This window comes from Astatotilapia calliptera, chromosome 4, assembly GCF_900246225.1.
Source record: "Astatotilapia calliptera chromosome 4, fAstCal1.2, whole genome shotgun sequence".
NCBI lineage: Eukaryota > Metazoa > Chordata > Actinopteri > Cichliformes > Cichlidae > Astatotilapia > Astatotilapia calliptera.
Window position 1 is genome coordinate 19,642,862 of NC_039305.1, and position 15,729 is coordinate 19,658,590.

The window sequence follows — 15,729 nt, forward strand, 5'->3', positions numbered from 1 at the left end:
CACATAAAGTTTTTCTACAGCATTGCATCATCGTGTGTCCCTGTGCCTCTTGAACACAGTAATAAACAGCTGAATCCTCAGTTGTCAAGCTGTTCATCTGCAGATACACCTGCTTTCTGCTGTTGTCTCTGGAGATGGTAAAGCGGCCTCTGAATGACTGAGAGTAGTAGGAGTTACTGCTAGATTCAATATGAGCGATCCATTCCAGTCCTTTTCCAGGAGGTTGCCTGATCCAGTCAGCATAAATGTCACCAGCAAACCCTGAGTATGTACAGGTCAGTCTGTGGGAGTCTCCAGGCCTTTTAACCACTGGTTCAGACTCAGTCAGTGTTTGACCCTCAGTACCTACACAAATGTCAACAACGGATTAGGACAACGAACAATTACATCTACATGTGTTTGTCCAATAGATTTATATACCCTTACCAGCCAAAGTAGAACACACAATGAGAGAAACAACTAAATAAGCAGATCTGGTCATTGTAAAAGTCTGTTTTCTTTGTCCAGTTTGCAGTATGTATGTATTAGATTGAGCTTCTGACCTTTGCTCTACACCAATATGAGGATATTGTAGATATCGGTTTTGCATGGACTCCTCCTCCTTAGCAGAAAAAATATTTTTGGTTCACTCAAAGTTGTACGTTTTAGGACAGTTTCCAGACAGAGCCAGAAGTTGTTTTTTGCCAGTAAACCTCTAAAATACAAAAGTACAGAACAGGTGCAACATCATCTCCTCACCCAGTTGTGGTTAGACTGACTTTTAGACTGTCCAGGCTGTACAACTATTACTTTGACTGAATGAGAACAATCCTGGACATACTTGGAAAAAGAGCCTAAATAAATATAATTTCCAACAATAATAACATGTGGATTAAGAAAATGAAGATTTTGTCTTGGCAACATCAGTGGTGTGCACCTCTGTTTTATGTCAAAGTTGGCACTGTTATTTTTTATAAGCATTTGATTGTCTATTTCTATACAGTTAGGGTTACAGTGCAACCTGTTGCTTTGGTGCCCTCTTGTTGGTGCATATAGTTTTGCATTAAAAAATATGTCTTCAGGTCTTCCAGCTGTGTGAAGACAAAGGTGTAGAGATACTTTAAGCAGCAAAATTGCTGAGGAACTGAAACCATGTGTACAGTTGTGGTCAAAAGTTTACATACATTTGTAAAGAATATAATATAATGACTCCTCCGAGTGTCCCGTTATTTCTAAAACTCTGATTGGAACAGATACTTCTGTGTCACAAAAAACATTCATGAAGTTTGGTTCTTTTATGACTTTATTATGGGTTAACAGAAAAAAGTGATCAAATCTACTGGGTCAAAAATATACATACAGCTGTGCTAATATTTGGTTACATGTCCCTTAGCCATTTTCACTTCAATTAGGCGCTTTTGGTAGCCATCCACAAGCTTCTGGTTGAATCTTTGACCACTCCTCTTGACAGAATTGGTGCAGTTCAGTTAAATTTGATGGTTTTCTGACATGGACTTATTTATTCTTATCAATGGGGTTTACAGTGGGGCAAAAAAGTATTTAGTCAGCCACCGATTGTGCAAGTTTCCCCACCTAAAATGATGACAGAGGTCTGTAATTTGCACCAGAGGTACACTTCAACTGTGAGAGACAGAATGTGAAAAAAAAATCCATGAATCCACATGGTAGGATTTGTAAAGAATTTATTCGTAAATTAGGGTGGAAAATAAGTATTTGGTCACCTCAAACAAGGAAAATCTCTGGCTCTCACAGACCTGTAACGTCTTCTGTAAGAAGCTTTTCTGTCCCCCACTCGTTACCTGTATGAATGGCACCTGTTTGAACTCATCATCTGTATAAAAGACACCTGTCCACAGCCTCAAACAGTCAGACTCCAAACTCCGCCATGGCCAAGACCAAAGAGCTTTCGAAGGACACCAGGAAAAGTATTGTAGACCTGCACCAGACTGGGAAGAGTGAATCTACAATAGGCAAGCAGCTTGGTGTGAAAAAATCAACTGTGGGAGCAATCATCAGAAAATGGAAGACATACAAGACCACTGATAATCTCCCTCGATCTGGGGCTCCACGCAAGATCTCATCCCGTGGGGTCAAAATGATCATGAGAACGGTGAGCAAAGATCCCAGAACCACACGGGGGGACCTGGTGAATGACCTGCAGAGAGCTGGGACCAAAGTAACAAAGGTCACCATCAGTAACACACTACAACGGCAGGGAATCAAATCCTGCAGTGCCAGACGTGTTCCGCTGCTGAAGCCAGTGCATGTCCAGGCCCGTCTGAAGTTTGCCAGAGAGCACATGGATGATACAGCAGAGGATTGGGAGAATGTCATGTGGTCAGATGAAACCAAAGTAGAACTTTTTGGTATAAACTCAACTCGTCGTGTTTGGAGGAAGAAGAATACTGAGTTGCATCCCAAGAACACCATACCTACTGTGAAGCATGGGGGTGGAAACATCATGCTATGGGGCTGTTTTTCTGCCAAGGGGACAGGACGACTGATCCGTGTTAAGGACAGAATGAATGGGGCCATGTATCGTGAGATTTTGAGCCAAAACCTCCTTCCATCAGTGAGAACTTTGAAGATGAAACGAGGCTGGGTCTTCCAACATGACAATGATCCAAAACACACCGCCCGGGCAACAAAGGAGTGGCTCCGTAAGAAGCATTTGAAAGTCCTGGAGTGGCCTAGCCAGTCTCCAGACCTCAACCCCATAGAAAATCTGTGGCGGGAGTTGAAAGTCCGTGTTGCTCGGCGACAGCCCCAAAACATCACTGCTCTCGAGAAGATCTGCATGGAGGAATGGGCCAAAATACCAGCTACTGTGTGTGCAAACCTGGTAAAGACCTATAGTAAACGTTTGACCTCTGTTATTGCCAACAAAGGTTATGTTACAAAGTATTGAGTTGTATTTTTGTTATTGACCAAATACTTATTTTCCACCCTGATTTACGAATAAATTCTTTACAAATCCTACCATGTGGATTCATGGATTTTTTTTTCACATTCTGTCTCTCACAGTTGAAGTGTACCTCTGGTGCAAATTACTGACCTCTGTCATCATTTTAAGTGGGGGAACTTGCACAATCGGTGGCTGACTAAATACTTTTTTGCCCCACTGTAAGTCAGGACTTTGGGAAGGCCATTCTAAAACCCTTATTCTAGCCTGATTTAGCCATTCCTTTACCACTTTTGATGTGTGTTTGGGGTCATTGTCCTGTTGGAACACCCAACTGCGCCCAAGACCCAACCTTCGTGCTGATGATTTTAGGTTATGTTGAAGAATATGAAGGTAATCCTCCTTCTTCATTATCCCATTTACTCTCTGTAAAGCACCAGTTCCATTGGCAACAAAACAGCCCCACAGCATAATACTCCCACCACCATGCTTGATTGTAGGCATGGTGTTCTTGGGATTAAAGGCCTCACCTTTTCTCCTCCAAACATATTGCTGGGCATTGTGGCCAAAAAGCTAGATTTTTGTTTCGTCTGACCACAGAACTTTCCTCCAGAAGGTCTTATCTTTGTCCATGTGATCAGCAGCAAACTTCAGTCGAGCCTTAAGGTGCCGCTTTTGGAGCAAGGGCTTCCTTCAGCCTCTCAGTCCATGGAGATGCAAAACACGTTTGACTGTGGACAATGACACCTGTGTTCCAGCATCTTCTAATTCTTGGCAGATCTGCTTTTTGGTGATTCTTGGTAGACTCTTTACCCTCCTGACCAATTTTCTCTCAGCAGCAGGTGATAGCTTGCGTTTTCTTAATGATCTTGGCAGTGACGAAACAGTGCCATGCACTTTATACTTACAAACAATTGTTTGCACTGTTGCTCTTGGGACATGCAGCTGCTTTGAAATGGCCCCAAGTGACTTTCCTGACTTGTTCAAGTCAATAATTCGCTTTTTCAGATCCATGCTGAGCTCCTTTGACTTTCCCATTGTAGCGTTTGTGGGCATTTGTATCCAGTGAGCCATATTTAACTGGCCTAAGAGAAGTTACCAACTGTAGTCACTCATAACCACTCACAAGAAGTTAAGAGGCCATGATATGAAGCTCAATTCACTGACAACTTTCTAAGTCACCAAAATTGCTAATTCATGTTGCTGTATGTATATTTTTGACCCAGCAGATGTGATCACCTTTTTCTGTTAACCCATAATAAAGTCTTAAAAGAACCAAACTTCATGAATGTTTTTGTGACAAAGAAGTATATGTTCCAATTACTCTATCAGAGAAAAATCTGAGTTTTAGAAATAACGGGACACTCAGTAGAGCCATTATATTATATTCTTTACAAGTGTATGTAAACTTTTGACCACAACTGTAAGAACAAATAAAAACATATTTTTAAGAACAGATAAAAACTAGGATGTGTCAAATTTAAAGTTTAAGTTAAATTAAACCCAAGGGTGAACAGGTGAAGTACTAAAGTCAGATGTTGTGTTGCCAACCTTGAGGATCGATCGATCTATCTATCTGTCTGTCTATCTGATAGATAGATAGATAGATAGATAGATAGATAGATAGATAGATAGATAGATAGATAGATAGATAGATAGATAGATAGATAGATAGATAGATAGATAGATAGATAGATAGATAGATAGATAGTATATCTACACATTGAATATGAAGAATTCAATATGAAGAATATAAAGGTCTCGTGAAATATAAATGTTGTGCCTGAATATTAATATATTTCTATATTTAGAATGAGCTCAAAAATGAGCACAGGATTTTGTACAGCTTTTAAAATGACTTCAGTCACTGTGGCCTTCGAGCACAATAATAAACAGAAGAATCTTCAGTCTGCAGACTGTTCATCTCTAGATACACCTGCTGTTTGTCATTGTCTCTGGAGATCGTAAACCGACCTCGGACTGACTGAGAGTAGTATTTAGTGCTACCAGTTGGTTTAGTTAAATGAGCAATCCACTCCAGTGCTTTTCCACGAGCCTGTCTCACCCAGACCATCTCATAGTCGCTGAATGTGAATCCAGAGGCTGTACATGTCAGTCTGTGAGATTCTCCAGGCCTTTTAATTACTGGTTCAGATTCTGTCAATGTCTGTCCATCAACACCTACAAACAAGAAAACAGAATATGAAATATGTCGATGACACAAAGAAAACTTTATTAAAGTAAGATCAAACTCTTCACCTGCCCAGCAGAGAGTTAAAAACAGCAGCCCTGTCATGCAGTCCATCATGTCAAACTGTGTGCACACTGCTCCAAGCAGTCAAATAAGTAGAGGTGAGATCGGAAAGTTTTACACTGACTCCTCCTACCCCAAAGAAAAGCAGTCTACATGTGTACTGGAATTATTCATGATATGAGAACCTATTATTTTATTTACATAGTCACCTCACACATCAAAAGCTGTGGGTGTTTATCTGTGCTTGAATGGTTTCTCTCTGGGTGTCATTAAGTGAAATCTGGAGCCATTAATTTGAAAAATCCCATCAGCCACTTGAATTTTGAATTTTTTCAAATTATTTCCATCTTACCAAAGAATTTTGACCAGAGGATAATTTTTTGAGGTTTTCCAAACATGGTTAAAGACTTTAATCATAAGTAAGTCAAATTCCTGATCAGCCTGAAATTGCTCCAGCAGCTTGAAAGAATATATTTCTATATTTAAGCAGAATTTAGTCAACTATACTATGTGTTCATACATAATTGACATTCACCACTTTTAGTTTATTGCAAGTGCTTTTTCTGTGGAGATTTTTTTAAACACTTTTGACAATAGAGAACACCATTAGCGATGGCATGCCTGCTTCATGTAAACTCCAAAACCAAATTGTTGGAAATGAAAAAACAAAAGCTGCATCATGACACTCTGAGGGTGCAACATCTGCATGCTTTGGAACAGATTTTTTTCAAATGCTTTCATCCATCCGTTATTATATAATAATAATAACATAATTATAATAATCTGACAAACCATAGTTTGTCACCTAATTACAGGTGAAAGTAAATGACTAAAACAAATCACTTATATTCTAACATTTAGTTAAATATCTGCATTTAGGATGGAAAAAACCCTTTTTTCAACAAATGAATGAGTTATGAAACCATATGTGACTATCACCACTATAATAATGTATCTTTTTTGTATTATTTCCACATCAACAGTTATTTTACAGTAAACAAGAAGACCTTACAATTGGACTGATGTGCTCTTCAAATTATTAGTGGTCTGAGGGCTCCTCCTCTGGTGTATTTATGTTACAAAGGCATTCAGAGCTTTTTGTTTAGCTTCTGTTGATGGTATCACGCAGTGGGCAAACAGAGCATAGACTGAACCAGGGAGGAGTCAGCTCAAACTGCTTTTCAGTAATTGTGCAGGTCTCTGGGTGGGTTGTGTCACTGTGGGCTACGCACACAATAATAAACTGCTGTGTCCTCAGGCTGCAAATTTACTCCTGTTAGTGTTACAGATGAAGTAGAACTGTATGTGTGGTGGAGTAACTTGTTCTTCAAAGCATTGTTTTGAGCCATGTCACCGTTACCCCACCGATGCAAAATCCACTCCAGAGTTTTTCCTTCACTCTGTCTGATCCAACCTGTTGCATAGCTGCGATCAGTCAAAGAATAACCAGAGACCTGACAGGTGATAGTTACAGACTGTCCAGGCTGCGCAACTATTGAGTCTGACTGGATGAGATCAATACTGTACACACCTGTAGAAAAAGAAATAAACATTATTTCCATTATTTATCTGAATATTCTGCATTTCACTTGCATTTATTAATAATCTCCTCACAGGATCCAACTACCAGCAGCAGCATCAGAGTCACAGACAGCATGGCTGATGTTAAAGAAACTGATGTGAGCTCTCCTGTTCTCTCACTGACGCACGGACGCACTTCACTTTCTTATAAGGTGAGAAACAGGATGGATGATTTGAATATGACTTACATTCAGTCAGGAAACTACTTTTCATCAGATCATAGTCCTCTAGCATTCTTCATCTCACAAGAAGAGATTGCAGTATTCTGTGTTCAGACCAATACTATTTACATTATATACTTTACCCTTCCCCTTCTCTTTGGCAATACTGCACACTATTGTTATTCATTGTTATGCAGATTCCTCCCAGATCCATTTATCCATCAAGCTAGATAATGCAAAACAACTAGTTAAACTGAAGACATAATGTCCTGGATGGTCACTACTAAGCTACTTCGAAAATCAGTCAATACCAAATTCATTGGACAAATCTGCAAATCTTACTCTGTGTCTATCCAGATGTTTCCTACAGCCAGCATTACCTCCAGTAATACTGTGAGGAATGTCTTGCAGTGCACAAATTATATATATATATATATATATATATATATATATATATGACTGTATTCATGTATTTACACTATACAATTAAAATGAGAAACATGCTGCCTCAGCGTGATGATGAAAAGCCATGCATGTATTAAGGGTGGAGTATTACAATTCTTAATTGTCAGATAACTCTAAAATCTCCCTAACATCTAAAATACTGCACAGAGAGTACTATTAGGCACTGGAAAGACAAACCACATTTGTCCCAAATCATCTTTTCCAGATTGGCTTCCTTTCTGAGCCTAGGTCTATTGGAGGTTTCTGCCTGTTACACAGAGTTTTTCCTTCCCACTGTTGCTAAGTGCTTTCTCATAGGGGGTCACATGATTGTTGGTGTTTCTTTCTGATATTGTGGGTTCCTTATTTTTTGCCAAGTTGGTACAAAATACAGTTTTCCAAATTTATGCTTGATACAGTACTTGCAAAGATTGCATTGCTGTCTGGTCTTAGAGCTCCTCCTTTGGTGGCTTCAAGTTACAAGTGCAGGCTCTGATGGTTATTTTAAATGTGAGCTGTTTAGTCACAATCCCAGACTATTCGACTGCAACCAATATAATAGCATAGCATGATCCCCACACTCTGCCTCTTGCCAAGTATAATTTTGTATGTGGATGTGAGAATGTGAGGATTTCTGTCACTCCATGTTAGCCCAGTGATGAACTGGTGGTGACCTTTAAGTGATGTGGGAAGAGCTTTTAGGACCTATATGTGTATGATTTTCATATAATTAGACGTATACCTACATAACTCTGTTTTATAGAATATATAACACAAAGAATATCAAAAACTTATTGAAATGTCTGTGAAATACAAATGTTGTACTTGAATATTTATAACATAATACATACAATAGATAATAAAATTATACCAATGATGCATAATGCTAAGGTTGAAAAATGAGTACAATAAGATTTTGTACAGCTGCTATAACACCCTCTATCACTGTGTGCGTCGCGCACAATAATAAACAGCAGAATCAGCAGTCGCCAAGCTGCTCATCTGCAGATACACCTGCTGTTTGTCGTTGTCTCTGGAGATGGTAAACCGACCTTGGACTGACTGAGAGTAGTATTTGCTACTACCACTTGGGCTACTTAATAAAGCAATCCACTCCAGTCCTTTCCCAGGAGCCTGTCTGACCCAAGCCATCTGGTAGTCTCTGAATGTGAACCCAGAGGCTGTACATGTCAATGTGTGAGACTCTCCAGGTCTTTTAACCACTGGTTCAGATTCTGTCAGAGTCTGTCCATCAATGCCTGTTAAGCCAAACGATAAAAAATTATGTGAAATGAGTTAGTGAGAAAAAAATTAACTGCATCAAGATCAGTAAGACTCTTCACCTGCACAGAATATAGTTATAAGCAACAGTCCTGTCTTGCAGTCCATCATGTTCAATTGTGAGTTCACTGTTCAAAGCAGTCAGATAAGTAGAGGTGATACGGTAAAGCTGATTTACATTGACTCATTCGGTTTTTGTTTTTCTTTAATTATTCATGTTTTGGGAATAGAAATTTGTTGACAAAATGGAAACCAGTGACGCATGTAAAAACATCAGGTGTTTCCTGATCCCACTTTATTTGCAATCCATTTACTATTATTAACACTTTGTTACACTTAACTTTCACTTCAAATATAAATGAGCAGCTTCTTTTTAATTAAAAAATTATTAATATTATAAGTAGTAGTAGCAGTATTAGTAGGAATGGTAATAGTAGTAATGGCAACAAAAGTGGTTAATTTCATGTTTTATTATTCTTGCAATTTGTCTTATTCAACATTTACTGTATTTTTCTGTCAAAGATTCACCATCATTAAAGTGTGACATATTAATAACCAGGAGGATTTTATAAATGTTTTAAGTACACCAGTCCTATTATGGAAATTGAATCCACTGTCCCCAGCCATCAGATATGTACAATCTACACCTGAAGTTTTACATTTACTACTCTCATGAAAGAGAGAAAAAGAATGGATGTGGGAAAAAGAATATCACCACTGTGGATACCGTGTTCGGATTTAGAATTTCTCCTTGTAAATAAATTCACTACTAAACACTTAAGAATAAGTACTGCGACTGAGTACTGTTTTGAGAAGAAACACCTTGACAGTGAGTTTAAGATAATGACGTTTTTTAAAGGCTTTTTTATCTATTAATATTATTGATAGATTTTAGGATAATATTCTTAACTAATAACAACATGTATGGCCCTAAAAACACCAAGAAATAAAAAAAAATAATAAAACACCAAACACATCACATTTTGTATCTACTGGTGTTTGTGTGTTTTACCCACTGCCATATATTGCACAGTTAGCGCCTTCCTATTCTACTGCCACCCACAGGTCTTAGCAAAAACATTTTCTGTGGAGTTTTTGTACAGCCTGTCAGTGCACTTTAAACATTGCACAGTACTATACTGCAGAGACTTCTGGCTTTAGGTTTGATAGTCTCATATACAGCCTCTTCTGTAGAAGTCTCATGTGTTCTGGACAGAGATCTCAGATGTTGTTCCTGGGATCTGCTGGAGCCACTCGCCTAGCTTGGGGGTAACTGCACCAAGTGTTCTGATTACCACTGGCATCATTGTTACATTCACCTCCCACATCTTCTCAAGCTCTTGTCTGAGCCCTTGGTACTTCTTCAGCTTCTCATATTCCTTCTTTCTGATGTTACTATCACTCTGTATAGCTCTCTGTCTATCACTACGGCCGTCTTCTTCTGCTTGTCTACCACTTCTGTGGTTAGCCATCACCAGTCTGTCCATCTGTATCCGGAAGTCCAACAGGATCTTAGCTTGGTCATTCTCGACCACCCTAGGGAGCATCTCCCATTTTGACCTTGGGGCTTCCAGACCATACTCTGCATACTCTGTTTCTGTATACTGTGCCCCTTGGTTATGATGTTCAATGTATGACCTGCCTCCTAACATCTTGCACACTGCTGTTATATGCTGGATTTTCTCAGGGGCATCTTTACACAGCTTGCACCAGGGGTCTTCCCTGTGGTAGATCCCTGCCAGCATTGGCAGCACCACCCTACTGATACTAGAAACTAATACTGTTAAAAGGTATTCTACTGACAAAGATTCAAAAGGTAATTTGTGAAGCACTAGCAAATAAAAATAACATTAATGGAAGCTATTTAATATAAATAAGAATTTTAAAAAAAGAATCACAAAGTGTCCTCATGGAAACAAAAGGTATATTATTTAGTGGGGGCAGCAAATGTACTAAATTGACTGTAAGCCCTCCTTCTATAGAGATATGATCAAAATCAAGATATTTTAACAGCATGATAAAACTAAAGTATTTCTTTTGTAGTGAGTTTATAAACCTTTTGACCTTGTTAGTACAGCTGACATCCCAGATTGCATAAAAATTTATATAAAAACGAAACGTTTGTTGTTACTGGTTTGAATAAAATAACCTTCTTGTTTTGAGTTTCTGCAGATGTGTGAGGCAAAGACCAGAATTTGATACTGCAGGAAAATAGCTTTTGAGGAACTGAAGCTGTGTATGACAGCTGGCAACTTTTAAATAAATAAATAAATGATCAAAAATTAAAATGTTATGATCAATGCGATCTTTCTACAATATAACCAAACACATTTGACCCGTATCTTCAAGTTCCTTCTTAGTTACCATAAATACCCAATGAATATGCATGTTGCAAGAGTGATATATTTACAAACAGTGCATATGGTAATATCTGTTAGTTGTAAGGTAAGATTTATTATCTAATATTAATATTTAGCAACATTAATAAAATTAAGCAACAATACTCAGGTGGGCAGTGGAGTTTAAATCATGCTCAGTTGGTATTAAAAGATCCAAAGTCTTCCTAGAGAATATGCTGAAAATTACAACAGCAACAAAACCCTGAACTATTGATACAAGACAGGAAACCATATGACACATGCAACCATGTTGTACTGCAGGTTATCATGGCCATGTTGCTGTCATGTGATTAAATGATTAGATATCTATGTTAGCAAGTTGTTGACTAGTTGTGCCTAACAAAAGGCTGGTGAGTGTATATACAGCCAGATAAATAGAAATAGAAGAAGTCTGGTCGCACTAACTCCTCCTCATATGTGTGTACTGCTTTATATAGCTGCTGAACAAATGTCAGTCACTGTGACTCTAACAAACAACAATAAACAGCAGAATAGTCATTATATTATTCAAAAGTATATTCAAAAATTTGTGAAAAGGGAAAAAAATTAATTGGCTGGATTGAGTTTACAACTTAAACAGTTAAACTCAAATTAATATCTTTGAATGTGATGGGCATACAGTTATCATCATCGTGCTTCCACTGTTCCTGTCTCCAGCCAAGTAAGTAAAGGTGGAAGGAACTGGATTAAAAACAAACAAACAAACAAAACGCAGTGGCATACACTCAAATCAAGATGAATAATTAGTCTAATTACTCTGATACAAATTATAAACAGAATTTTATTCCATGATCTAAAACTTGGCATGGTAACTTTTTGTACAGCATTGCTGCCACTTGTATCACTGTGGCTCCCGAGCACAATAATAAACAGCTGAATCCTCAGTTGTCAGGCTGTTCATCTGCAGATACACCTGCTTTATACTGTTGTCTCTGGAGATGGTAAACCGGCCTCTGACTGACTGAGAGTGGTAGGTGCTACTACCACCATAGTTGATCCAAGCAATCCACTCCAGTCCTTTTCCAGGAGCCTGTCTGATCCAAGCAGTAGCATAATCACTACTGAACCCTGAGTATGTACAGGTCAGTCTGTGGGAGTCTCCAGGCCTTTTAACCACTGCTTCAGACTGAGTCAGAGTTTGACCCTCAGTACCTATAAAATGTTAACAGCAGTCAGTACAATCATATTTTATGAATATGTCTTTGTTAATCTGACAGATTTTTATATCCTTACCAAGGAAGGCCAAAAACACAATGAGAGAAACAACTAAATAAAGCGATCGGATCATTGTTAAGTCAGTTTTACCATCTGCAGTGTGTCTGTAAGAGCCAGTCCCTGACCTTTGTTTATACCATATATGAAGATACTCTAAATTTTAAGTTTGCATGAACCCCTCCTCCTTAACCAAAAACCATGTTTCAGTTCATCCACCATTATACCTTCTTAGCATAGTTTTCAGACAGTCATAAGTAGCTTTTTGCCAAAAACCCCTAAAAAGCCACACTACAGAACAATTCTACCTCCATCTTGTAGTGAATATCTAAATAAAGAACTATTTTGTTAGATCATCTCAAAAATCGGTTCTCTATGTCAGAAACTTGCTTTAAGTGCTCCATACACAATTTTTAATAATTATTCATTTTATGATATCATGTATGAATATAATTTTACAATAGACCATTGATTATTGTAAACACTGGCACAAGCATTAATTATTTGTACTTTTATAGTATGTATTTATCTCTACAAGGATGCACATAATTTCTTGTACAAAGGCAAAGTTTTGTATTTTTGCCTCTGTGCAGCCCCACAGTTAATTCTAAATCAAACAATCAATAGATGATGAAAATTCAGTCCTTCAGCCTTATTCAAGGGATTTGTCAAAAGTATTGCATTAACTGTTAAGATACAAGGTCAAACAAGGTATAGTCCAAAAAACGTCTAATTTCATCTACCAGTGTAACAGGAACAATAACACTATGGGCATTTTTTCTCACCACTAAACTTGAACAAGATACATTCAGTTTGGTAATCTGTGTACTATTTACACATGATTCCCTTTCCCCTTCCATTTGGCAAAATTGTTAGAAAAATCCATTAAGCCATGTGGTACAAATTTAGATAAATAGATAAATAAATAACAGAAGATTAAAGAGGAATTATTAACTTAACGTTATGTTGATTGGATGTGCAATTTGTGGTGGATTCTCATTATTTTGAGGTATTTCTGCAGGGCTCTGGGAGACTTGTGTTACTGTGGGCTACGCACACAATAATAAACTGCTGTGTCCTCAGGCTGCAAATTCAATCCTGTTAGTGTTACAGATGAAGTAGAACTGTATGTGTGGTGGAGTAACTTGTTCTTCAAAGCATTGTTTTGATTATATACACCGCTGCCCCTCCGAAGCACAATCCACGACAGAGTGAAGGAAAAACTCTATCTGATCCATCCTGTTGCACAGCTATGATCAGTCAAAGAATAACCAGAGACCTGACAGGTGATGGTTACAGATTTTCCAGGCTGCACAACTATTGAGTCTGACTGGATGAGATCAATACTGTACACACCTGTAGAAAAAGAAATAAACATTATTTCCATTATTCCTCTGAATGTTCTGCATTTCACTTGCATTTATTATTCATCTCCTCACAGGATCCAACTACCAGCAGCAGCATCAGAGTCACAGACAGCATGGCTGATGTTAAAGAAACTGATGTGAGCTCTTCTGTTCTCTCACTGATGCACGGATACACTTCACTCTTTTATAAGGTGATATGTGAGAAGATTGATTTACATATGGCATGCATTCAGTCAAGAAACTACCGTGCTCACAACAGAGGGTGTATTTGTGTAGTATTTACATTATAAATGCTTCCCCTTCCCTTTGGCAATATTGTTAGAAAAATACATTAAGCCAGATGTTACAAAACAGCTAGTTAATCTAAAGACATAATGCCCTGGATGGTCACTATAAACTTACTTTTAAGTCAGAAAATACTGAGATTTTTCCATTTTTTCAAAGCACAATTGAATAAACTGGTTTTACTGGATCTTTGACTTTGTTAATAAGCTAAATATATTTTCTATAACAGAAAAATAATTTTGACTTGGTTTGACGTGTTGTGTTTTAATCATGTTTCCTTTTCATGTGCTGCAGTGCTTCTGCTGTATTGTTTCTGTTAGTCTGAGTTGAGTTGCAGTTGTTTTCTGATCCAAGCTGCATAGACAACACTACTGAAGCCTGAGTATGTACAGGTCAGTTTGTGGGTCCATCTCAGTGTTTGACTGTCGTAACCTACAGACGATCATATTACTGGCTTCTATATTTACAGCATGTTGTTTGTCTTTTTTTGATAATGTTTGTAAAAGTAATATCATGTTCTTACCAGCCCAGTAAATTGACAGAATAAGAACAACAGCCATAAACTCAGGTGGGTTCATGATAAAAGCCATTTCTCTGCTAAATGTACAGTCATGTAGGTCAGTCACACAGTCTCTGTGCTGTATTCTATTCTGAATAATGATGCTTCTGATTACAAAGGATGGCCTTATAAATTAGCAGATGACATCACCTGGTCATCCATGTTTTGATACCTTCATTAACCACAAAAGTGTTAAGGGTGAGAATCTAATTTGAAAGTGTCCTGGGCCAACGTGCAACATTGCCATTTTTTACAATAAATAAATAAATAAACAAACAAACAGTAATATAAATTCAGATGCAGTCAAGAATAATAATAATAATAATAATAATAATAATAATAATAATAATAATAATAAGAAGAAGAAGAAGAAGAAGAAGAAGAAGAAGAAACATGCTGAATATTAATACAAATATTTGACTTCTGTCAGCGTTTCTATACACTAATGGGCAGCACCGTGGTACACCTGTCACCTCATAATAAGATATTACTTGGTTCAAGCCTGCTAGGTCACTAAAAATGAATAGTTGTATCAAAAAAGAATGTGTCAATACTTATGAAAACAGTTAAATCTGATAAATATTCCTGCTTTGAAAGGTGCTCCTGGTCGAACTTAATAATAATTCGTGCAAACATAAATACATTATTGCCAACTTGTCAAAGAAAGCAATTATTAAAAAAATGTAACTTAAAATTTAAATTGATTGATTTAAAGTTAAATTTATATTAATATATTTAATTTATACCTCCTGAATTTGTGTTGCAAGACACAAAGTCACCTGGTGGTGCTTTCATAGTGGGTTCGGTGTGATTCTCTACTGCCTCCCTCAGGTCTTTGTAAAAAATGGTTTCTGTGGAGTTTTTGTACAGCCTCTCAGATTACTTGAAACACTGTGACTCTTTGGCACAGTAATACATTGCAGAGTCCTCTGGCTTTAGGTTTGATAGTCTCAGATAGGTCATGCTGTTGCTGTTATCTTTGGTGATTTCTATTCGTCCTCGCAGACTGCTTGAATAGTCAGTTCCACTGCCAGAGCTATGAACGCGCCCCAACCATTCCAACGCTTTTCCTGCAGGTTGTCGATTCCAGTGCATACTGCAGCAACGAAATGTAAAGCCAGATCCCCTGCAGGAAAGACTCAGAGTCTCCCCGGGTCTTTTCACGACTGGACTAGAAGGAATGGATTCCATACTCTGACCTGTAACACCTGATGAGATTTAAGAATTGAAGAGTCTAAAAACAAACTGAGACAGTTATCTGGCATGTATTATGGATCACAGCTT